This window comes from Ranitomeya imitator, chromosome 9, assembly GCF_032444005.1.
Source record: "Ranitomeya imitator isolate aRanImi1 chromosome 9, aRanImi1.pri, whole genome shotgun sequence".
NCBI classification, from domain to species: domain Eukaryota; kingdom Metazoa; phylum Chordata; class Amphibia; order Anura; family Dendrobatidae; genus Ranitomeya; species Ranitomeya imitator.
The window spans coordinates 5182857-5208755 of NC_091290.1; the positions used below are offsets into that span (position 1 = coordinate 5182857).

Below are 25899 nucleotides of genomic sequence, written 5' to 3' on the forward strand. Positions count from 1 at the left end.
GAATCGTACGTCGTAGCAGATCGTTTGAAACTTTGTTTCGTCGCTTGATCTCCCGCTGACATCGCTGGATCGGCGTGTGTGACACCGATTCAGCGATGTCTTCACTGGTAACCAGGGTAAACATCGGGTTACTAAGCGCAGGGCCGCACTTAGTAACCCGATGTTTACCTTGGTTACCAGCGTAAACGTTAAAAAAAACAAACAGTACATACTTACCTTCCGGTGTCTGTCCCCGGTGCTGTGCTTCTCTGCACTCCTCCTGCATCCTGTGTCAGCGCCGGCCAGCCAGAAAGCACAGTGGTGACGTCACCGCTCTGCTTTCCGGCCACTGTGCTCACAGTCAGTGCAGGAAAGCAGAGCGCCGGGGACAGACAGCGGTACGCAAGTATGAAGTGTTTGTTTTTTTTACTTTTACGATGGTAACCAGGGTAAACATCGGGTTACTAAGCGCGGCCCTGCGCTTAGTAACCCGATGTTTACCCTGGTTACCAGGGGACTTCGGGATCGTTGGTCGCTGGAGAGCTGTCTGTGTGACAGCTCTCCAGCGACGCTGCAGCGATCGACATCGTTGTCGTATCGCTGCAGCGTCGTTTCAGTGTGACGGTACCCTAACACTAGAGAAGACAGAGAAAGGATTCAGAAGGATCTAGATAAGATTGAACAATGGGCAGTGACAAATACTGTAGAATGGTATTTACCAGGGAGAAATGCAAAATTCTACATCTGGCCAAGAAAAACTGAAATTACATCTACAAAATAGGAGGAATAGAACAAAGCAACAGCACGTGTGAAAAAGACTTGGGTATACTCTACTCTCTGCTTCACACCTGAATGCACGTAGTTGTACATATATTGCTTAGTACAAGTCTGCAATGACTTTAGTCTGCTGTGTGATTCCTATAAGTGTGTCCTAGAAGTGTGAAGATTAATGTAGAATTGAACCAGAAGGGAACTGAAGGTAACTGGCCAGTCACTAAACAATGTTTATGTTTGTTTTCACTTTCACCCCTATAATCCTTCACTTTCTGCAAACTCCCCTGATCCCTACTCCTAGTAAGGAACTGTTCATCTCCTCTTCAATCCTCCCCATCCATCTCACCTCCTCTGAACTGTTCCATAACATACAATCCTGTCTCCAAGCACAGACAGCCCCCTCATGCCCTCTCCTGCTCCCACCTGCTAACACTTTCTCTGCTCCTTCTCACTGCTGGTGAGATCTCTCCAAATCCTGGTCCTCCTCACCATATTCCCAGTCAGTTCTACCTCACATTCACGCTCTATCACAACCTTCCGTAACCTCTCTAACCTTATACCCATTCGCCCAGCCCCCGCCTCCCCAGTCCCACTAACAGGAGCTCTGTGGAACGCTCGCTCTGTCTGCAACAAGCTTTCCTACATCCATGATTTTTTTTGTTACTACCAAAATTTCCTTCCTCGCCATCACCGAAACCTGGCTCACCCCTTCTGACACAGCCTCCCCTGCTGCACTTTCCTATGGTGGCTTCCACCTTTCTCACACACCCCGTCCCAGCAGCAAACATGGTGGAGGAGTTGGTTTTCTCCTGTCAGATAACTGCTTCATCACCCCAATCCCACTGCCGCCCTCTGTTACCCTCCCTTCCTTTGAGGTGCACACTGTGCGCATCTACTCCCCCACCAACCTCCAACTGGCTGTCATTTACCGCCCCCCAGGGCCAGCCACCATCTTCTTTGACCACTTCACCACCTGGCTACTTCACTTCCTTTCTGCTGACATCCCCACTATCATCATGGGCGACTTCAACATCCCCATTGACACTTCCTTCTCAGCTGCCACTAAACTTCTAACTCTCACTTCCTCCTTCGGCCTCACTCAATGGTCTTCTGCAGCCACTCACAAAGACGGTCACACACTGGACCTCATCTTCATCCGCCTCTGCTCCCTATCTAACCTCTCTAACTCACCTCTTCCACTCTCTGACCACAACCTTCTCACATTCTCATCTCTCTCCACTCCATGTCTACAATCCCCACCCCACAAACTTTCACACCCTCGCAGAAATCTTAAACATCTTGACCTACATTCATTCTCTGAATCCCTCCTCCCTACATAAGTTCCATACACAATGCGGATGACGCTGCCGCTCTATATAACACCACAATAGCTGTAGCTTTGGAATCTCTTGCCCCTCACACGTACCAAAGCTCGCAAAATCAACAGACAGCCCTGGCACACCAGCCTGACCAAAGAACTGAGGCGAGCTTCCAGGGCTGCTGAGCACGGATGGAAAAGATCCCACTCCAACGAGCACTTCATCGCATTCAAACAGTCCCTCACTACTTTCAAGACCACACTCGCCACAGCTAAACAAACCTACTTCTCACCTCTCATATCCTCCCTGTCTCACAACCATAAACAGTTATTCAACACCTTCAATTCTCTCCTCCGTCCCCCAGCACCTCCTCCCTCCCCACTTATCTCCGCTGAAGACTTTGCCTCATTTTTCAAGCAGAAGATTGAGAACATCAGAGACAGTTTTAGTTGACAACCCCCAGAGCCCTTCCTCCCGACTTCCCAGCCCTCCACCTCCAAAACCAACTTCTCCACAATTACAGAAGATCGACTCTCCACTCTACTCTCAAGATCGCATCTCACACCTGTGCACTTGACCCGCTCCCTTCCCACTTCATCCCAAACCTCACCACAGTCTGCATCCCAACCCTAACCCATCTCTTCAACCTATCACTAACAACTGGTGTTTTCCCCTCAAGCTTTAAACATGCCTCCATCACACCTATCCTCAAAAAGCCCTCTCTTGACCCATCCTCTGTATCTAGCTATCGCCCTATATCACTTCTCCCCTATGCCTCCAAACTACTGGAACAACACGTCTACCTTGAACTGTCCTCCCATCTATCTTCTTGCTCCCTCTTTGACTGCCTACAATCTGGCTTCCGGTCACACCATTCCACCGAAACTGCCCTAACTAAGGTCACCAATGACCTCTTAACCGCCAAGAGCAAGCGACACTACTCTATCCTCCTCCTCCTGGACTTGTCGGCTGCCTTTGACACAGTGGACCATTCCCTATTACTACAGACCCTCTCATCCCTTGGCATCACAGACTTGGCCCTATGCTGGATCTCATCATACCTAACAGACCGGACATTCAGCGTGTCCCACTCACACACCACCTCCTCACCTCGCCCCCTATCTGTCGGAGTCCCACAAGGTTCAGTCCTAGGGCCCCTGCTCTTCTCCATTTACACCTTTGGCCTGGGACAGCTCATAGAATCTCATGGCTTTCAGTATCACCTCTATGCTGATGACACACAGATCTACATCTCTGGACCAGATATCACAGGGGTGGGCAATTAATTTAGCCATGGGGCCGCATGAGAAATTGGAATGGTTTTAGAGGGCCGGACTAATATAATTAACTAATTTTTACCCAATACTGTAGTATACTGTAATGGCCCCATATAGTGCTGCACAAACATTACGGCCCCCATATAATGCTGCACAAACATTATGGCCCCATATAGTGCTGCACAAACATTACGGCCCCCATATAATGCTACACAAACATTATGGCCCCCCTAAAGTGCTGCACAAATGTTATGTCCCGGCTGCCCCCCCCCCCCCTGGATACGCCACTGCCAGTCACAGCCCCCCAGGACCAGTATAGAAGGGGATGTCGCTAGTCACAGCCCTCCAGGACCAGTATAGATGGGGAGGCCACCAGTCACAGCACTCAAGAACCAGTATAGAGGGGGAGGCCGCCAGTCACACAACCTCAGAAGTCAGCCAGAATGCAGGCCGTTGGGTGCAGCCGGTCAGGGTGAAGCATGGACGGTGGGTGCAGGGAGGGCGGATACAGCCTCTCTTGGACACTTACCAGTGACCTTGGCGCCGGTCTCGTCCGCATGGACAATCTCAGGGATAAATCTCGGCTCCTCACACCCAGCCGCCACCGTTAGAGCCTGCAGAAGCCTCCAGAGACCGGCAGCTCCCCCTCACCGAGGTCAGTGACAGACTGACAGGCCAGCCAATCACAAGTAGTGATGGAGTGAGAGCCGGGCGGCTCAGCCAATGGTGTAGCACAATGCAGCCAAAGGGCGGGGCCAGGAGCTGCACAGTGTCTGAGGAACCGCCAATGGCGTCTGGCCGAGCGGTGGCGGGGGCGGCTGTCAGAAGTGACAGCTAGCTGGCGGGCCGTTCAAAATCATCAGGCGGGCCGGATGCGGCCCGCGGGCCGCATCTTGCCCAGGTCTGAGATATCACCTCCCTAATAACCAGAATCCCTCAATGTCTGTCCACTATTTAATCCTTCTTCTCCGCTAGATTTCTGAAACTTAACATGGACAAAACAGAATTCATCATCTTTCCCCCATCTCACACGACCTCCCCAACGAACCTATCCATTACAGTAAACGGCTGCCCACTCTCCCCAGTCCCACAAGCTCGCTGCCTCGGGGTAATCCTTGATGCAGATATCTCCTTCAAACCGCATAACCAAGCCCTTTCCACTTCCTGCCGACTTCAACTCAAAAATATTTCACAAATCCGTTCATTCCTCAACCAAGAATCTGCAAAAACCCTAGTCCATGCCCTCATCATCTCTCGCCTTGACTACTGCAACCTCCTGCTCTGTGGCCTCCCCTCTAACACTCTCGCACCCCTCCAATCTATTCTAAACTCTGCTGCCCGACTAATCCACCTGTCCCCCCGCTATTCCCCGGCCTCTCCCCTCTGTCAATCCCTTCACTGGCTCCCCATTGCCCAGAGACTCCAGTACAAAACCCTAACCATGACATATAAAGCCATCCACAACCTGTCTCCTCCATACATCTGTGACCTCGTCTCCCGGTACTTTCCTACACGCAACCTCCGATCCTCACAAGATCTCCTTCTCTACTCCCCTCTTATCTCCTCTTCCCACAATCGCATACAAGATTTCTCTCGCGTTCACCCCTACTCTGGAACCCTCTACCACAACACAGACTCTCGCCTACCATCGAAACCTTCAAAAAGGGCCTGAAGACCCACCTCTTCCGACAAGCCTATTACCTGCAGTAACCACCGATCGACCAAACTGCTCCACGACCAGCTCTACCCTCACCTACTGTATCCTCACCCATCCCTTGTAGATTGTGAGCCCTCGTGGGCAGGGTCCTCTCTCCTCCTGTATCCTCACCCATCCCTTGTAGATTGTGAGCCCTCGCGGGCAGGGTCCTCTCTCCTCCTGTACCAGTTATGACTTGTATTGTTTAAGATTATTGTACTTGTTTTTATTATGTTTACCCCTCCTCACATGTAAAGCGCCATGGAATAAATGGCGCTATAACAATAAATAATAATAATAATAATACTACTAATAGATCACAGACTGCACTGGAGTCAATAGTGCGATGCAGCAGCAAAAAGGTAAACACCGTTTTAGAATGTATAAGGAGAAGCATAGTGTCCAGATCACGTGAAGTAATTCTCCCCCTCTGCTCCTCCTTGGTCAGACCTCACCTGGAATACTGGGTCCAGTTCTGGGCTCCACATTATATAAAAGACATTGAAAAACTGGAGCAAGTTCAGAGAAGAGCGACCAGGATGGTGAGTGGACTGCAAAGTATGTCCTACGAGGAACGGTTACAGGATCTGGGAATGTTTAGCTTGGAAAAAGGAAGACTAAGAGGAGATTTAATAGCTGTCTACAAATATGTGAAGGGCTGTCACAGTGTAGAGGGATCATCATTATTCTCATCTACACATGGAAACATGAGACGCAATGGGATAAAACTGAAAGGGAGAAGATACAGATCAGATATTAGAAAAAAGTTCATTTTCTAATGAGGGAGATCAATGAGTGGAACATGCGGCCATGAGAGGTGGCGAGTTCTCCTTCAATGGAAGTCTTCACACAGAGGCTGGACAGACATTTGAGATGGTTTAGCGAATCCTGCATTGACCAGGAGGTTGGACATGAGGACCCCGGGGGTCCCTTCCACCTCTAACATTCTAGGGTTCTATGTAGGGGCGTGGTACGATCGGGGGGGGGGGGGGGGGGGGGGGAGGGGGGGGGAAGAGGTTAAAAAACAAATAGAAATAATGAAAAACCACGATGCCACCGACACCTGACTGCAAACCTGGCAATTATAAGGAGAGACTAGCACACGGTCATATTAAAAAATTGTGCACTTGAGGAAGGGACTCGCAGTTTAGAATTGTTGAGGAAGAAACCTCAGCACCACAAAAGAAACAAGGAGACTGGGCGTTTTGGTGCAGTGATCGTTTATTTTGATCCAGCAAGGAGTCAAAAACATGCAAGCTCCAACCTTTGGACCAGGAGCGGTCTTGGTCTAGGACATCTGTGTGGGGCAGGAGCCGGGAAGGCGGCCCACGGCTTGTACTCTGCTCGCCACATTCCCCGATTCCTGGCTCACACAGATATCACAGACTGCTCCAGGTCGAAACGTTGGAGCTTGTGTGTTTTTCACTCCTTGGCAGGGAAAAAACGAGCGTTCTTGATGGATTTGGGTAAAGTCAATGGTGAAAAACACAGGGCAAAAACGCACAGAGGATCGACGCTGCACATTACTTTCTGCACCAGATCTGCAAGTCACAAATACTCAGCGTGTGCGTGACACGTCAGGTCTGTCATTCAGTTTGTCAGCATCAGGTTGTGTCACAAATCAGCAGAAAAAAAATGTGACAAAAACGCTCCAGACCTGTAACGTGTGCACACAGACCAAATACAGAGGAGTAAAAAGTGGCGAAGGTCTCATTATAAATCCGGCACATCTCCGGGGGTCCCGACACAGAAGGTCAGCTACGGCCACAGGGGCAGCGGTGCGATATTTAATCATCATCACTCGTTAGTGATCACTATGTACATTACCTGTCAGCAATTAACATTCTTAGGCAGTTCACACCAGACAGCGAAACCCCAGACAGGACACTGGCCAAACATTAATTAGTGATATCCTGAGCACTCGCCAAAGAAAACAGCTGACGTGCCAAGGAGCACAGCGTGTACCCAGGACCCAGGGGCAACTGCACTCTACAACCTGCAGCAGCCCTGTAACCAAGACAGAAGTGACCCCAACATCACGGCCCCCTCCATTATATACAGTCATGGCCAAAAGTATTGACACCCCTGCAATTCTGTCAGATAATACTCAGTTTCTTCCTGAAAATGATTGCAAACACAAATTATTTGTTATTATTATCTTCATTTAATTTGTCTTAAATGAAAAAACACAAAGAGAATTGTCCAAAAGCCAAATTGGATACAATTCCACACCAAACATAAAAAAGGAGGTGGACAAAAGTATTGGCACCGTTCGAAAAATCCTGTGATGCTTCTGTAATTAGTGTAATTAACAGCACCTGTAACTTACCTGTGGCACCTAACAGGTGTTGGCAATAACTAAATCACACTTGCAGCCAGTTGACATGGATTAAAGTTGACTCAACCTCTGTCCTGTGTCCTTGTGTACCACATTGAGCATGGAGAAAAGAAAGAAGACCAAAGAACAGTCTGAGGACTTGAGAAACCAAATTGTGAGGAAGCATGAGCAATCTCAAGGCTACAAGTCCATCTCCAAAGACCTGAATGTTTCTGTGTCTACCGTGCTCAGTGTCATCAAGACGTGTAAAGCCCATGGCACTGTGGCTAACCTCCCTAGATGAAGACGGAAAAGAAAAATTGACAAGAGATTTCAACGCAAGATTGTGCGGATGTTGGATAAAGAACCTAGACTAACATCCAAACAAGTTCAAGCTGCCCTGCAGTCCGAGGGTACAACAGTGTCAACCCGTACTATCCGTCAGCGTCTGAATGAAAAGGGACTGTATGGTAGGAGACCCAGGGAGACCCCACTTCTTACCCCGAGACATAAAAAAGCCAGGCTGGAGTTTGCCAAAACTTACCTGAAAAAGCCTAAAACGTTTTGGAAAAATGTTCTCTGGTCAGATGAGACAAAAGTAGAGCTTTTTGGGTAAAGGCATCAACATAGAGTTTACAGGAGAAAAAAAGAGGCATTCAAAGAAAAGAACACGGTCCCTACAGTCAAACATGGCGGAGGTTCCCTGATGTTTTGGGGTTGCTTTGCTGCCTCTGGCACTGGACTGCTTGACCGTGTGCATGGCTTTATGAAGTCTGAAGACTACCAACAAATTTTGCAGCATAATTTAGGGTCCAGTGTGAGAAAGCAGGATCTCCCTCAGAGGTCATGGGTCTTCCAGCAGGACAATGACCCAAAACACACTTCAAAAAGCACTAGAAAATGGTTTGAGAGAAAGCACTGGAGACTTCTAAGGCGGCCAGCAATGAGTCCAGACCTGAATCCCATAGATCACCTGTGGAGAGATCTAAAAATGGCAGTTTGGAGAAGGCACCCTTCACATATCAGGGACCTGGAGCAGTTTGCCAAAGAAGAATGGTCTAAAATTCCAGCAGAGCATTGTAAGAAACTCATTGGTTACCGGAAGCGGTTGGTCGCAGTTATTTTGGTTAAAGGTTGTGCAACCAGGTATTAGGCTGAGGGTGCCAATACTTTTGTGTGGCCCATTTTTGGAGTTTTGTGTGAAATGATCAATGTTTTGCTTTTTGCTTCATTCTCTTTTGTGTTTTTTTCATTTAAGACAAATTAAATGAAGATAATAATCCCAAAGAATTTGTGATTGCAATCATTTTCAGGAAGAAACTGAGTATTATCTGACAGAATTGCAGGGGTGTCAATACTTTTGGCCATGACTGTAGGGTAATGCCCAGTAATGTACAAGCTGCAGCTGCCCTGTAACTAGGGCACCCGGCCACCTCCACTATATATAGGGTAAAGCCCACTAATGTACAACCTGCCGCAGCCCTGTAACCAAGACAGAAGTGACCCCAACACCACGGCCCCCTCCATTATATATAGGGTAATGCCCACTAATGTACAACCTGCAGCTGCCCAGTCACTACAACACCCGGCCCCCTCCATTATATATAGGGTAATGCCCACTAATGTACAACCTGCAGCTGCCCAGTCACTACGACACCCGGCCCCCTCCATTATATATAGGGTAATGCCCACTAATGTACAACCTGCAGCTGCCCAGTCACTACAACACCCGGCCCCCTCCATTATATATAGGGTAATGCCCACTAATGTACAACCTGCAGCTGCCCAGTCACTACGACACCCGGCCCCCCTCCATTATATATAGGGTAATGCCCACTAATGTACAACCTGCAGCTGCCCAGTCACTACGACACCCGGCCCCCCTCCATTATATATAGGGTAATGCCCACTAATGTACAACCTGCAGCTGCCCAGTAACTACGACACCCGGCCCCCTCCATTATATATAGGGTAATGCCCACTAATGTACAACCTGCAGCTGCCCAGTCACTACGACACCCGGCCCCCCTCCATTATATATAGGGTAATACCCACTATAGACTGGACCCATGCAAGTATCAAAACAAAACAGCAGATGACGCCGGACCCCTACAGGTGTCACACCCCCTCACAGGTGACGCCGGACCCCTACAGGTGTCACACCCCCTCACAGTAGTGGAAAAAACGTGTGCACTACTGTAGGAATGGTGCTAAGGTAGGTTCCGACACCTTAGTGTAATGTACAAAAAGAACCTAGCACTCAACTTGATGCTCCAGTGAAAGATTTATTGTAGTACCAAATAAACGTTTCGGTCCATCACACGGACCTTCATCAGTAACGTACTGTACTTGAGTAGGGTCAAAGAGACCAAAGTGTCTGGGCACACGTGTAAAGCAGCGTCTTATACCAGAGCTCCGTAGGGGAATCTATGTAGAATAAACTACTGTTACGGGTGTATAGAGCTGTGCCAAAAGCTAGACGCGGTGGACCCTACTCAAGTACAGTACGTTACTGATAAAGGTCCGTGTGATGGACCGAAACGTTTATTTGGTACTACAATAAATCTTTCACTTGAGCATCAAGTTGAGTGCTAGGTTCTTTTTGTACATTACAACCCCTCACAGGTGACGCCGGACCCCTACAGGTGTCACACCCCCCTCACAGGTGACGCCGGACCCCTACAGGTGTCACACCCCCCTCACAGGTGACGCCGGACCCCTACAGGTGTCACACCCCCCTCACAGGTGACGCCGGACCCCTACAGGTGTCACACCCCCCTCACAGGTGACGCCGGACCCCTACAGGTGTCACACCCCCCTCACAGGTGACGCCGGACCCCTACAGGTGTCACACCCCCCTCACAGGTGACGCCGGACCCCTACAGGTGTCACACCCCCCTCACAGGTGACGCCGGACCCCTACAGGTGTCACACCCCCCTCACAGGTGACGCCGGACCCCTACAGGTGTCACACCCCCCACACAGGTGACGCCGGACCCCTACAGGTGTCACACCCCCCTCACAGGTGACGCCGGACCCCTACAGGTGTCACACCCCCTCACAGGTGACGCCGGACCCCTACAGGTGTCACCCCCCCCCTCAAGGTGACGCCGGACCCCTACAGGTGTCACACCCCCTCACAGATGACGCCGGACCCCTACAGGTGTCACACCCCCCTCACAGGTGACGCCGGACCCCTACAGGTGTCACACCCCCTCACAGGTGACGCCGGACCCCTACAGGTGTCACCCCCCCCTCAAGGTGACGCCGGACCCCTACAGGTGTCACACCCCCTCACAGATGACGCCGGACCCCTACAGGTGTCACACCCCCCTCACAGGTGACGCCGGACCCCTACAGGTGTCACACCCCCTTCACAGGTGACGCCGGACCCCTACAGGTGTCACACCCCCCTCACAGGTGACGCCGGACCCCTACAGGTGTCACACCCCCTCACAGGTGACGCCGGACCCCTACAGGTGTCACACCCCCCTCACAGGTGACGCCGGACCCCTACAGGTGTCACACCCCCCTCACAGGTGACGCCGGACCCCTACAGGTGTCACACCCCCCTCACAGGTGACGCCGGACCCCTACAGGTGTCACCGGACCCCTACAGGTGTCACACCCCCCTCACAGGTGACGCCGGACCCCTACAGGTGTCACACCCCCCTCACAGATGACGCCGGACCCCTACAGGTGTCACACCCCCTCACAGGTGACGCCGGACCCCTACAGGTGTCACACCCCCCTCACAGGTGACGCCGGACCCCTACAGGTGTCACACCCCCCCTCACAGGTGACGCCGGACCCCTACAGGTGTCACACCCCCCTCACAGGTGACGCCGGACCCCTACAGGTGTCACACCCCCCTCACAGGTGACGCCGGACCCCTACAGGTGTCACACCCCCCTCACAGGTGACGCCGGACCCCTACAGGTGACGCCGGACCCCTACAGGTGTCACACCCCCCTCACAGGTGACGCCGGACCCCTACAGGTGTCACACCCCCCTCACAGGTGACGCCGGACCCCTACAGGTGTCACACCCCCCTCACAGGTGACGCCGGACCCCTACAGGTGTCACACCCCCCTCACAGGTGACGCCGGACCCCTACAGGTGTCACACCCCCCTCACAGGTGACGCCGGACCCCTACAGGTGTCACACCCCCCTCACAGGTGACGCCGGACCCCTACAGGTGTCACACCCCCCTCACAGGAGACGCCGGACCCCTACAGGTGTCACACCCCCCTCACAGGAGACGCCGGACCCCTACAGGTGTCACACCCCCCTCACAGGAGACGCCGGACCCCTACAGGTGTCACACCCCCCTCACAGGTGACGCCGGACCCCTACAGGTATCACACCCCCCTCACAGGTGACGCCGGACCCCTACAGGTGTCACCGGACCCCTACAGGTGTCACACCCCCTCACAGGTGACGCCGGACCCCTACAGGTGTCACCGGACCCCTACAGGTGTCACACCCCTACAGGTGTCACCGGACCCCTACAGGTGTCACACCCCCCTCACAGGTGACGCCGGACCCCTACAGGTGTCACACCCCCCTCACAGGTGACGCCGGACCCCTACAGGTGTCACACCCCCCTCACAGGTGACGCCGGACCCCTACAGGTGTCACACCCCCCTCACAGGTGACGCCGGACCCCTACAGGTGTCACACCCCCCTCACAGGTGACGCCGGACCCCTACAGGTGTCACACCCCCCTCACAGGAGACGCCGGACCCCTACAGGTGTCACACCCCCTCACAGGTGACCCCATAGCGGCCGCCTCTCGGTAATACGGGCAGGATCCTTCCGGTGACTGACGTCGCTCCGTTTACGCTCCGGTGATTTCGGAGGTATAATCTGGCGCACACTCCGCATATAACGCAGGGTGTGATCGCGGCCCTCCCCGGTAACATCCCTGCCCCTCACAGCGCGACCTCCGCCACTATATGCAGCGTCCTGTCAGCGGTCAGAGCTCCGCGGACTGTGCGGTACATGTGGGGGGCGCTGCCCGGAGACCCCCGGCTTCCCCTGCAGCCCGAGCACCGGAGATCACGTGGCCAGCGCTGCCTGCTGCCTAGCGTTACCATGACAACCGCACAACTCAGGTTACGCAGCCTCTGCCCCGCACCACGCTGCCCTCTCTGGCCGCTCCGCTTACCGTCAGCCCACCCGGGGCCGGAGCGGGACTCAGGCTGGATACCCGACTTCTTCCGCCGAGCCCGGAGTCCGGCTAAAACTTTCCAGCCATCAGCGGGAAGAGGAGTGAAGTTACGGAACGCAAGACGAGACAAACTTGGCCCAATCGCGTTACTGAGGCGGGGCTAAGAATCTTTTCATCCATCCAATCATTGGCCTTACCTGACAATTGTGAGCATGAAAGTAGCCAATCCGGAGCGGAGGGCGGGGCTTATGTGTCTGACTAAAAGCTGAGGTGACGAAGAGGCGGGAAAATGACGAGAGAAGAAGATGAGGGCGAAGTGTGAGGCGTCACTGAGAGGTGCGCAGCCGCAGACATGTAGCTGTACTAGTATATATATATCTCTATATACTGCACTCAGGATATATACCTGTATATGAGGGGCAGACATGTAGCTGTACTAGTATATATATCTCTATATACTGCACTCAGGATATATACCTGTATATGAGGAGCAGACATGTAGCTGTACTAGTGTCCATATATCTCTATATACTGCACTCAGGATATATACCTGTATATGAGGGGCAGACATGTAGCTGTACTAGTATATATATCTCTATATACTGCACTCAGGATATATACCTGTATATGAGGAGCAGACATGTAGCTGTACTAGTATATATATCTCTATATACTGCACTCAGGATATATACCTGTATATGAGGAGCAGACATGTAGCTGTACTAGTGTATATATATCTCTATATACTGCACTCAGGATATATACCTGTATATGAGGAGCAGACATGTAGCTGTACTAGTGTCCATATATCTCTATATACTGCACTCAGGATATATACCTGTATATGAGGAGCAGACATGTAGCTGTACTAGTGTCCATACATCTCTATATACTGCACTCAGGATATATACCTGTATATGAGGGGCAGACATGTAGCTGTACTAGTGTCCATATATCTCTATATACTCTGCACTCAGGATATATACCTGTATATGAGGAGCAGACATGTAGCTGTACTAGTATATATATCTCTATATACTCTGCACTCAGGATATATACCTGTATATGAGGGGCAGACATGTAGCTGTACTAGTGTCCATATATCTCTATATACTGCACTCAGGATATATACCTGTATATGAGGGGCAGACATGTAGCTGTACTAGTGTCCATATATCTCTATATACTCTGCACTCAGGATATATACCTGTATATGAGGAGCAGACATGTAGCTGTACTAGTATATATATCTCTATATACTCTGCACTCAGGATATATACCTGTATATGAGGGGCAGACATGTAGCTGTACTAGTGTCCATATATCTCTATATACTCTGCACTCAGGATATATACCTGTATATGAGGAGCAGACATGTAGCTGTACTAGTGTCCATATATCTCTATATACTCTGCACTCAGGATATATACCTGTATATGAGGGGCAGACATGTAGCTGTACTAGTGTCCATATATCTCTATATACTGCACTCAGGATATATACCTGTATATGAGGGGCAGACATGTAGCTGTACTAGTGTCCATATATCTCTATATACTCTGCACTCAGGATATATACCTGTATATGAGGAGCAGACATGTAGCTGTACTAGTGTCCATATATCTCTATATACTGCACTCAGGATATATACCTGTATATGAGGAGCAGACATGTAGCTGTACTAGTGTCCATATATCTCTATACACTGCACTCAGGATATATACCTGTATATGAGGGGCAGACATGTAGCTGTACTAGTGTCCATATATCTCTATATACTCTGCACTCAGGATATATACCTGTATATGAGGAGCAGACATGTAGCTGTACTAGTATATATATCTCTATATACTCTGCACTCAGGATATATACCTGTATATGAGGGGCAGACATGTAGCTGTACTAGTGTCCATATATCTCTATATACTGCACTCAGGATATATACCTGTATATGAGGAGCAGACATGTAGCTGTACTAGTGTCCATATATCTCTATATACTCTGCACTCAGGATATATACCTGTATATGAGGAGCAGACATGTAGCTGTACTAGTATATATATCTCTATATACTCTGCACTCAGGATATATACCTGTATATGAGGGGCAGACATGTAGCTGTACTAGTGTCCATATATCTCTATATACTGCACTCAGGATATATACCTGTATATGAGGGGCAGACATGTAGCTGTACTAGTGTCCATATATCTCTATATACTGCACTCAGGATATATACCTGTATATGAGGAGCAGACATGTAGCTGTACTAGTGTCCATATATCTCTATATACTGCACTCAGGATATATACCTGTATATGAGGAGCAGACATGTAGCTGTACTAGTGTCCATATATCTCTATATACTGCACTCAGGATATATACCTGTATATGAGGAGCAGACATGTAGCTGTACTAGTGTCCATATATCTCTATATACTGCACTCAGGATATATACCTGTATATGAGGAGCAGACATGTAGCTGTACTAGTGTCCATATATCTCTATACACTGCACTCAGGATATATACCTGTATATGAGGAGCAGACATGTAGCTGTACTAGTGTCCATATATCTCTATATACTCTGCACTCAGGATATATACCTGTATATGAGGGGCAGACATGTAGCTGTACTAGTATATATATCTCTATATACTCTGCACTCAGGATATATACCTGTATATGAGGAGCAGACATGTAGCTGTACTAGTGTCCATATATCTCTATATACTGCACTCAGGATATATACCTGTATATGAGGAGCAGACATGTAGCTGTACTAGTGTCCATATATCTCTATATACTGCACTCAGGATATATACCTGTATATGAGGAGCAGACATGTAGCTGTACTAGTGTCCATATATCTCTATATACTGCACTCAGGATATATACCTGTATATGAGGAGCAGACATGTAGCTGTACTAGTGTCCATATATCTCTATATACTGCACTCAGGATATATACCTGTATATGAGGAGCAGACATGTAGCTGTACTAGTGTCCATATATCTCTATATACTGCACTCAGGATATATACCTGTATATGAGGAGCAGACATGTAGCTGTACTAGTGTCCATATATCTCTATACACTGCACTCAGGATATATACCTGTATATGAGGAGCAGACATGTAGCTGTACTAGTGTCCATATATCTCTATATACTCTGCACTCAGGATATATACCTGTATATGAGGGGCAGACATGTAGCTGTACTAGTATATATATCTCTATATACTCTGCACTCAGGATATATACCTGTATATGAGGAGCAGACATGTAGCTGTACTAGTGTCCATATATCTCTATATACTGCACTCAGGATATATACCTGTATATGAGGGGCAGACATGTAGCTGTACTAGTGTCCATATATCTCTATATACTGCACTCAGGATATATACCTGTATATGAGGAGCAGACATGTAGCTGTACTAGTGTCCATATATCTCTATATACTGCACTCAGGATATATACCTGTATATGAGGGGCAGACATGTAGCTGTACTAGTGTCCATATATCTCTATATACTGCACTCAGGATATATACCTGTATATGAGGGGCAGACATGTAGCTGTACTAGTGTCCATATATCTCTATATACTCTGCACTCAGGATATATACCTGTATATGAGGAGCAGACATGTAGCTGTACTAGTGTCCATATATCTCTATATACTGCACTCAGGATATATACCTGTATATGAGGAGCAGACATGTAGCTGTACTAGTGTCCATATATCTCTATATATACTGCACTCAGGATATATACCTGTATATGAGGAGCAGACATGTAGCTGTACTAGTGTCCATATATCTCTATATACTGCACTCAGGATATATACCTGTATATGAGGAGCAGACATGTAGCTGTACTAGTGTCCATATATCTCTATATACTGCACTCAGGATATATACCTGTATATGAGGAGCAGACATGTAGCTGTACTAGTGTCCATATATCTCTATATACTCTGCACTCAGGATATATACCTGTATATGAGGAGCAGACATGTAGCTGTACTAGTGTCCATATATCTCTATATACTCTGCACTCAGGATATATACCTGTATATGAGGAGCAGACATGTAGCTGTACTAGTGTCCATATATCTCTATATACTGCACTCAGGATATATACCTGTATATGAGGAGCAGACATGTAGCTGTACTAGTGTCCATATATCTCTATATACTGCACTCAGGATATATACCTGTATATGAGGAGCAGACATGTAGCTGTACTAGTGTCCATATATCTATATATACTGCACTCAGGATTTATACCTGTATATGAGGGGCAGACATGTAGCTGTACTAGTGTCCATATATCTCTATATACTCTGCACTCAGGATATATACCTGTATATGAGGAGCAGACATGTAGCTGTACTAGTGTCCATATATCTCTATATACTGCACTCAGGATATATACCTGTATATGAGGGGCAGACATGTAGCTGTACTAGTGTCCATATATCTCTATATATACTGCACTCAGGATATATACCTGTATATGAGGGGCAGACATGTAGCTGTACTAGTGTCCATATATCTCTATATACTGCACTCAGGATATATACCTGTATATGAGGGGCAGACATGTAGCTGTACTAGTGTCCATATATCTCTATATACACTGCACTCAGGATATATACCTGTATATGAGGAGCAGACATGTAGCTGTACTAGTGTCCATATATCTCTATATACTGCACTCAGGATATATACCTGTATATGAGGAGCAGACATGTAGCTGTACTAGTGTCCATATATCTATATATACTGCACTCAGGATATATACCTGTATATGAGGAGCAGACATGTAGCTGTACTAGTGTCCATATATCTCTATACACTGCACTCAGGATATATACCTGTATATGAGGAGCAGACTTGTAGCTGTACTAGTGTCCATATATCTATATATACTGCACTCAGGATATATACCTGTATATGAGGGGCAGACATGTAGCTGTACTAGTGTCCATATATCTATATATACTGCACTCAGGATATATACCTGTATATGAGGAGCAGACATGTAGCTGTACTAGTGTCCATATATCTCTATACACTGCACTCAGGATATATACCTGTATATGAGGGGCAGACATGTAGCTGTACTAGTGTCCATATATCTATATATACTGCACTCAGGATATATACCTGTATATGAGGAGCAGACATGTAGCTGTACTAGTGTCCATATATCTATATATACTGCACTCAGGATATATACCTGTATATGAGGGGCAGACATGTAGCTGTACTAGTGTCCATATATCTCTATATATACTGCACTCAGGATATATACCTGTATATGAGGGGCAGACATGTAGCTGTACTAGTGTCCATATATCTCTATATACACTGCACTCAGGATATATACCTGTATATGAGGAGCAGACATGTAGCTGTACTAGTGTCCATATATCTATATATACTGCACTCAGGATATATACCTGTATATGAGGAGCAGACATGTAGCTGTACTAGTGTCCATATATCTATATATACTGCACTCAGGATATATACCTGTATATGAGGAGCAGACATGTAGCTGTACTAGTGTCCATATATCTCTATACTCTGCACTCAGGATATATACCTGTATATGAGGGGCAGACATGTAGCTGTACTAGTGTCCATATATCTATATATACTGCACTCAGGATATATACCTGTATATGAGGAGCAGACATGTAGCTGTACTAGTGTCCATATATCTATATATACTGCACTCAGGATATATACCTGTATATGAGGGGCAGACATGTAGCTGTACTAGTGTCCATATATCTATATACTGCACTCAGGATATATACCTGTATATGAGGGGCAGACATGTAGCTGTACTAGTGTCCATATATCTCTATATACACTGCACTCAGGATATATACCTGTATATGAGGAGCAGACATGTAGCTGTACTAGTGTCCATATATCTATATATACTGCACTCAGGATATATACCTGTATATGAGGAGCAGACATGTAGCTGTACTAGTGTCCATATATCTATATATACTGCACTCAGGATATATACCTGTATATGAGGAGCAGACATGTAGCTGTACTAGTGTCCATATATCTCTATATACTGCACTCAGGATATATACCTGTATATGAGGGGCAGACATGTATCTGTACTAGTGTCCATATATCTCTATATACTGCACTCAGGATATATACCTGTATATGAGGGGCAGACATGTAGCTGTACTAGTGTCCATATATCTCTATATATACTGCACTCAGGATATATACCTGTATATGAGGAGCAGACATGTAGCTGTACTAGTGTCCATATATCTATATATACTGCACTCAGGATATATACCTGTATATGAGGAGCAGACATGTAGCTGTACTAGTGTCCATATATCTCTATACTCTGCACTCAGGATATATACCTGTATATGAGGAGCAGACATGTAGCTGTACTAGTGTCCATATATCTATATATACTGCACTCAGGATATATACCTGTATATGAGGAGCAGACATGTAGCTGTACTATTGTCCATATATCTCTATATACTGCACTCAGGATATATACCTGTATATGAGGGGCAGACATGTATCTGTACTAGTGTCCATATATCTCTATATACTGCACTCAGGATATATACCTGTATATGAGGGGCAGACATGTAGCTGTACTAGTGTCCATATATCTCTATATATACTGCACTCAGGATATATACCTGTATATGAGGGGCAGACATGTAGCTGTACTAGTGTCCATATATCTCTATATACACTGCACTCAGGATATATACCTGTATATGAGGAGCAGACATGTAGCTGTACTAGTGTCCATATATCTCTATATACTGCACTCAGGATATATACCTGTATATGAGGAGCAGACATGTAGCTGTACTAGTGTCCATATATCTCTATATACTCTGCACTCAGGATATATACCTGTATATGAGGAGCAGACATGTAGCTGTACTATTGTCCATATATCTCTATATACTGCACTCAGGATATATACCTGTATATGAGGAGCAGACATGTAGCTGTACTAGTGTCCATATATCTCTATATACTGCACTCAGGATATATACCTGTATATGAGGAGCAGACATGTAGCTGTACTAGTGTCCATATATCTCTATATACTCTGCACTCAGGATATATACCTGTATATGAGGAGCAGACATGTAGCTGTACTATTGTCCATATATCTCTATATACTGCACTCAGGATATATACCTGTATATGAGGAGCAGACATGTAGCTGTACTAGTGTCCATATATCTCTATATACTCTGCACTCAGGATATATACCTGTATATGAGGGGCAGACATGTAGCTGTACTAGTGTCCATATATCTCTATATACTGCACTCAGGATATATACCTGTATATGAGGAGCAGACATGTAGCTGTACTAGTGTCCATATATCTATATATACTGCACTCAGGATATATACCTGTATATGAGGAGCAGACATGTAGCTGTACTAGTGTCCATATATCTATATATACTGCACTCAGGATATATACCTGTATATGAGGAGCAGACATGTAGCTGTACTAGTGTCCATATATCTATATATACTGCACTCAGGATATATACCTGTATATGAGGGGCAGACATGTAGCTGTACTAGTGTCCATATATCTCTATATACACTGCACTCAGGATATATACCTGTATATGAGGAGCAGACATGTAGCTGTACTAGTGTCCATATATCTCTATATACTGCACTCAGGATATATACCTGTATATGAGGAGCAGACATGTAGCTGTACTAGTGTCCATATATCTATATATACTGCACTCAGGATATATACCTGTATATGAGGAGCAGACATGTAGCTGTACTAGTGTCCATATATCTCTATATACTCTGCACTCAGGATATATACCTGTATATGAGGAGCAGACATGTAGCTGTACTATTGTCCATATATCTCTATATACTGCACTCAGGATATATACCTGTATATGAGGGGCAGACATGTAGCTGTACTAGTGTCCATATATCTATATATACTGCACTCAGGATATATACCTGTAAGTAAGACAAGAAAAACAACAACCATATCCAAAATGGCAACCTCTGGCTCCAATACTTCAGAGACCTCTATAAAGACATTCCAAAGGAAGGACTAAGCCAAGAACAGGAAAACATAATGGCGAAACTAAAAGCAATGGAGGAAAAAATCAAAAACTTCCAAAACCCGGTGGATACACCTATAACACTACAGGAAGTAACCGAGAGACTCTCCTCCATAAGAAGTAGAAAAGCCGGTGGCCTAGATGGAATCCTACCAGAAATGCTGAAGTACAGCCCACCAGAAATACAGGCTGCAATGGTTAAACTCTTCAATATTGTACTGAGTGCCGGCTACTTCCCTCGTACCTGGAACCAAGGCCTCATCACACCCATCCACAAGAGTGGGGACAGGTATGACCCAGCCAACTACAGAGGCATATGCGTCAGCAGCAACCTGGGAAAACTGTTCAACAGTATCCTGAACAAGAGGATCCTCACCTTCCTCACCGAGCACAACGTCCTCAACAAGAGCCAAGCAGGGTTCATGCCGAACCACCGCACCACTGACCACATCTATACTCTGCACAGCCTCATTCAGAGACACGTCTACAATACAAAGAATGGGAAGATATACGCCTGCTTTGTGGACTTTAAAAAGGCCTTTGATTCAGTGTGGCACCCGGGCTTATTCCTGAAACTGCTGGAGAGTGGAATAGGAGGAAAGACCTACGATGTCATCAAAAGCTCCTACACCGAGAACCGCTGCAGCGTGAGTGTGAGCGGCAAAAGAACGGCTTTTTTCCAGCAGAGCCGCGGAGTAAGACAAGGCTGCAGCCTAAGCCCAACGCTCTTCAACATCTACATCAACGAGCTGGCTACCGCCCTGGAATCCTCCTCAGCACCAGGACTCACCCTCCACGACGCTCAGGTGAAATTCCTGCTGTATGCAGATGACCTGCTGCTGCTGTCACCAACCGAGAAAGGCCTCCAGGACAACCTGAAAATCCTAGAGAAATTCAGCTCCACCTGGGCCCTACCGGTCAACCTAAAGAAAACCAACACCATGGTGTTCCAGAGGAGAAAGAGAAGATCAGACCAACACCCATCATTTATCCTCAACAACTGCGACCTCACAGGAACGGACAAATATACCTACCTGGGCCTAGAGATTCACCGGTCAGGGAACTTCAAACAAGCCATAGAGACCCTGAAAGACAAGGCCTGCAAAACCTTCTATGCCATCCGAAGGACACTCTACCATCTGAAGCCACCAGTGAGGGTCTGGCTAAAAATCTTCGACTCCATCATCGCCCCAATCCTCCTGTATGGCAGCGAAGTCTGGGGTCCTCACACCTACCCAGACTGGTCAAAGTGGGACTCCAGTCCAACAGAAATATTCCACCTGGAATTCTGCAAGCACCTTCTCCAGGTCCATCGGAGCACCTCCAACAGTGCTTGTCGGGCCGAGCTGGGCAGATTCCCTCTACACCTGACAGTTCTAAAGAGGGCGCTGTCATTCCGGGCTCACCTGCATAGGAGCAATCCAAGCTCCCATCACCATAAAGCCCTGATACATGAAGGTGAAACAGAAAAACCAGAACCCCCGGAACAGCCCAGCCAAACCCAACCGGAGCAGAACACCAATCACAACAACCTGACAAAAGCCGGAATTAGGAAGATGGCAGATGAAGGCCAGGAGAGGTATGTCAGTGACTGGAAGAATGATATCATCAGCTCACAGAAACTGACCATGTACCGGAGCCTACAGAGAGACTACAGACTGGCCCCATATCTGGAGAAACTCCCGGACCCCAGAGACCGCCAGATCCTGAGCCGATATAGACTCAGCGCCCACAGTCTGGCCATCGAATGTGGCCGACACAGGCAGAGCTACAAGCCCAGGGAGGAAAGACTGTGCCAACACTGTGACCAGGAGGCCATAGAGGACGAAACCCACTTCCTGCTACACTGCTCCAAATACTCAGCAGTGAGGGACACTCACTTCAGGAGACTCTCACATCTCTTCCCAGACTTCATCACCATGAAGGAGGAAGAGAAAACATATATCTTGCTGGGAGAAGAAGAGAGAGCGGTGGAGATAGCAGCGCGGTATGTGAGCGAATGTCATAGACTGCGAGAAAGAGAACTATGATGCCATGGACTATAGCCCCCAACCTGGATCTGCCCCATCCACCTCCCCTATGCCATGGACTATAGCCCCCACAATGGACCTGCCCCATCCACCTCCCCTATGCCATGGACTATAGCCCCCAACCTGAACCTGCCCCATCCACCTCCCCTATGCCATGGACTATAGCCCCCAACCTGGATCTGCCCCATCCACCTCCCCTATGCCATGGACTATAGCCCCCAACCTGGATCTGCCCCATCCACCTCCCCCCACAGCTCCTACCCAACATCCCCTCAGTCCCTATCCCTATTGCCTCTATACACTTGCTTTGGCAAAACTGATGTGTATTTGGTCCTGCCAATAAAGCTTCTTTGAATCTTGAATCTTGAATCTACTGCACTCAGGATATATACCTGTATATGAGGAGCAGACATGTAGCTGTACTATTGTCCATATATCTCTATATACTGCACTCAGGATATATACCTGTATATGAGGAGCAGACATGTAGCTGTACTAGTGTCCATATATCTCTATACACTGCACTCAGGATATATACCTGTATATGAGGAGCAGACATGTAGCTGTACTATTGTCCATATATCTCTATATACTGCACTCAGGATATATACCTGTATATGAGGAGCAGACATGTAGCTGTACTAGTGTCCATATATCTCTATATACTGCACTCAGGATATATACCTGTATATGAGGAGCAGACATGTAGCTGTACTAGTGTCCATATATCTCTATATACTGCACTCAGGATATATACCTGTATATGAGGGGCAGACATGTATCTGTACTAGTGTCCATATATCTCTATATACTGCACTCAGGATATATACCTGTATATGAGGGGCAGACATGTAGCTGTACTAGTGTCCATATATCTCTATATACTCTGCACTCAGGATATATACCTGTATATGAGGGGCAGACATGTAGCTGTACTAGTGTCCATATATCTCTATACTCTGCACTCAGGATATATACCTGTATATGAGGAGCAGACATGTAGCTGTACTAGTGTCCATATATCTCTATACTCTGCACTCAGGATATATACCTGTATATGAGGAGCAGACATGTAGCTGTACTAGTGTCCATATATCTCTATATACTCTGCACTCAGGATATATACCTGTATATGAGGAGCAGACATGTAGCTGTACTAGTGTCCATATATCTCTATACTCTGCACTCAGGATATATACCTGTATATGAGGGGCAGACATGTAGCTGTACTAGTGTCCATATATCTCTATACTCTGCACTCAGGATATATACCTGTATATGAGGAGCAGACATGTAGCTGTACTAGTGTCCATATATCTCTATATACTGCACTCAGGATATATACCTGTATATGAGGAGCAGACATGTAGCTGTACTAGTGTCCATATATCTCTATATACTGCACTCAGGATATATACCTGTATATGAGGAGCAGACATGTAGCTGTACTAGTGTCCATATATCTCTATATACTGCACTCAGGATATATACCTGTATATGAGGAGCAGACATGTAGCTGTACTAGTGTCCATATATCTCTATATACTGCACTCAGGATATATACCTGTATATGAGGAGCAGACATGTAGCTGTACTAGTGTCCATATATCTCTATATACTCTGCACTCAGGATATATACCTGTATATGAGGAGCAGACATGTAGCTGTACTAGTATATATATCTCTATATACTGCACTCAGGATATATACCTGTATATGAGGAGCAGACATGTAGCTGTACTAGTGTCCATATATCTCTATATACTCTGCACTCAGGATATATACCTGTATATGAGGAGCAGACATGTAGCTGTACTAGTGTCCATATATCTCTATACACTGCACTCAGGATATATACCTGTATATGAGGAGCAGACATGTAGCTGTACTAGTGTCCATATATCTCTATATACACTGCACTCAGGATATATACCTGTATATGAGGAGCAGACATGTAGCTGTACTAGTATCCATATATCTCTATATACTGCACTCAGGATATATACCTGTATATGAGGAGCAGACATGTAGCTGTACTAGTATATATATCTCTATATACTGCACTCAGGATATATACCTGTATATGAGGAGCAGACATGTAGCTGTACTAGTGTCCATATATCTCTATATACTGCACTCAGGATATATACCTGTATATGAGGGGCAGACATGTAGCTGTACTAGTGTCCATATATCTCTATACTGCACTCAGGATATATACCTGTATATGAGGAGCAGACATGTAGCTGTACTAGTGTCCATATATCTCTATACTGCACTCAGGATATATACCTGTATATGAGGAGCAGACATGTAGCTGTACTAGTGTCCATATATCTCTATACTGCACTCAGGATATATACCTGTATATGAGGAGCAGACATGTAGCTGTACTAGTGTCCATATATCTCTATACTGCACTCAGGATATATACCTGTATATGAGGAGCAGACATGTAGCTGTACTAGTGTCCATATATCTCTATATACTGCACTCAGGATATATACCTGTATATGAGGGGCAGACATGTAGCTGTACTAGTGTCCATATATCTCTATACTGCACTCAGGATATATACCTGTATATGAGGAGCAGACATGTAGCTGTACTAGTGTCCATATATCTCTATATACTGCACTCAGGATATATACCTGTATATGAGGAGCAGACATGTAGCTGTACTAGTGTCCATATATCTCTATATACTGCACTCAGGATATATACCTGTATATGAGGAGCAGACATGTAGCTGTACTAGTGTCCATATATCTCTATACTCTGCACTCAGGATATATACCTGTATATGAGGAGCAGACATGTAGCTGTACTAGTGTCCATATATCTCTATATACTGCACTCAGGATATATACCTGTATATGAGGAGCAGACATGTAGCTGTACTAGTGTCCATATATCTCTATACACTGCACTCAGGATATATACCTGTATATGAGGAGCAGACATGTAGCTGTACTAGTGTCCATATATCTCTATATACTCTGCACTCAGGATATATACCTGTATATGAGGGGCAGACATGTAGCTGTACTAGTGTCCATATATCTCTATACACTGCACTCAGGATATATACCTGTATATGAGGAGCAGACATGTAGCTGTACTAGTGTCCATATATCTCTATACACTGCACTCAGGATATATACCTGTATATGAGGAGCAGA

At 46.7% G+C, this 25899-nt stretch overlaps 1 protein-coding gene and 1 long non-coding RNA gene across 2 annotated transcripts in view; one reads left to right on the forward strand and one right to left on the reverse strand.

Moving 5' to 3' along the window:
* STK33 (serine/threonine kinase 33) overlaps positions 1 to 12664 on the reverse strand; it is a 51758-nt gene extending 39094 nt beyond the window's left edge. Inside the window, exon 1 of the mRNA XM_069740423.1 lies at positions 12534 to 12664. The gene's annotated coding sequence lies outside the window, so the exon portion shown is untranslated. The remainder of the gene's footprint in view (positions 1 to 12533) is intronic.
* Positions 12665 to 12821: 157 nt separating this feature from the next.
* The window catches only part of LOC138649836 (uncharacterized), a 42861-nt gene continuing 29783 nt past the window's right edge, over positions 12822 to 25899 (forward strand). The window contains exon 1 of the long non-coding RNA XR_011315372.1: positions 12822 to 12872. This is a non-coding gene — a long non-coding RNA (uncharacterized lncRNA). The remainder of the gene's footprint in view (positions 12873 to 25899) is intronic.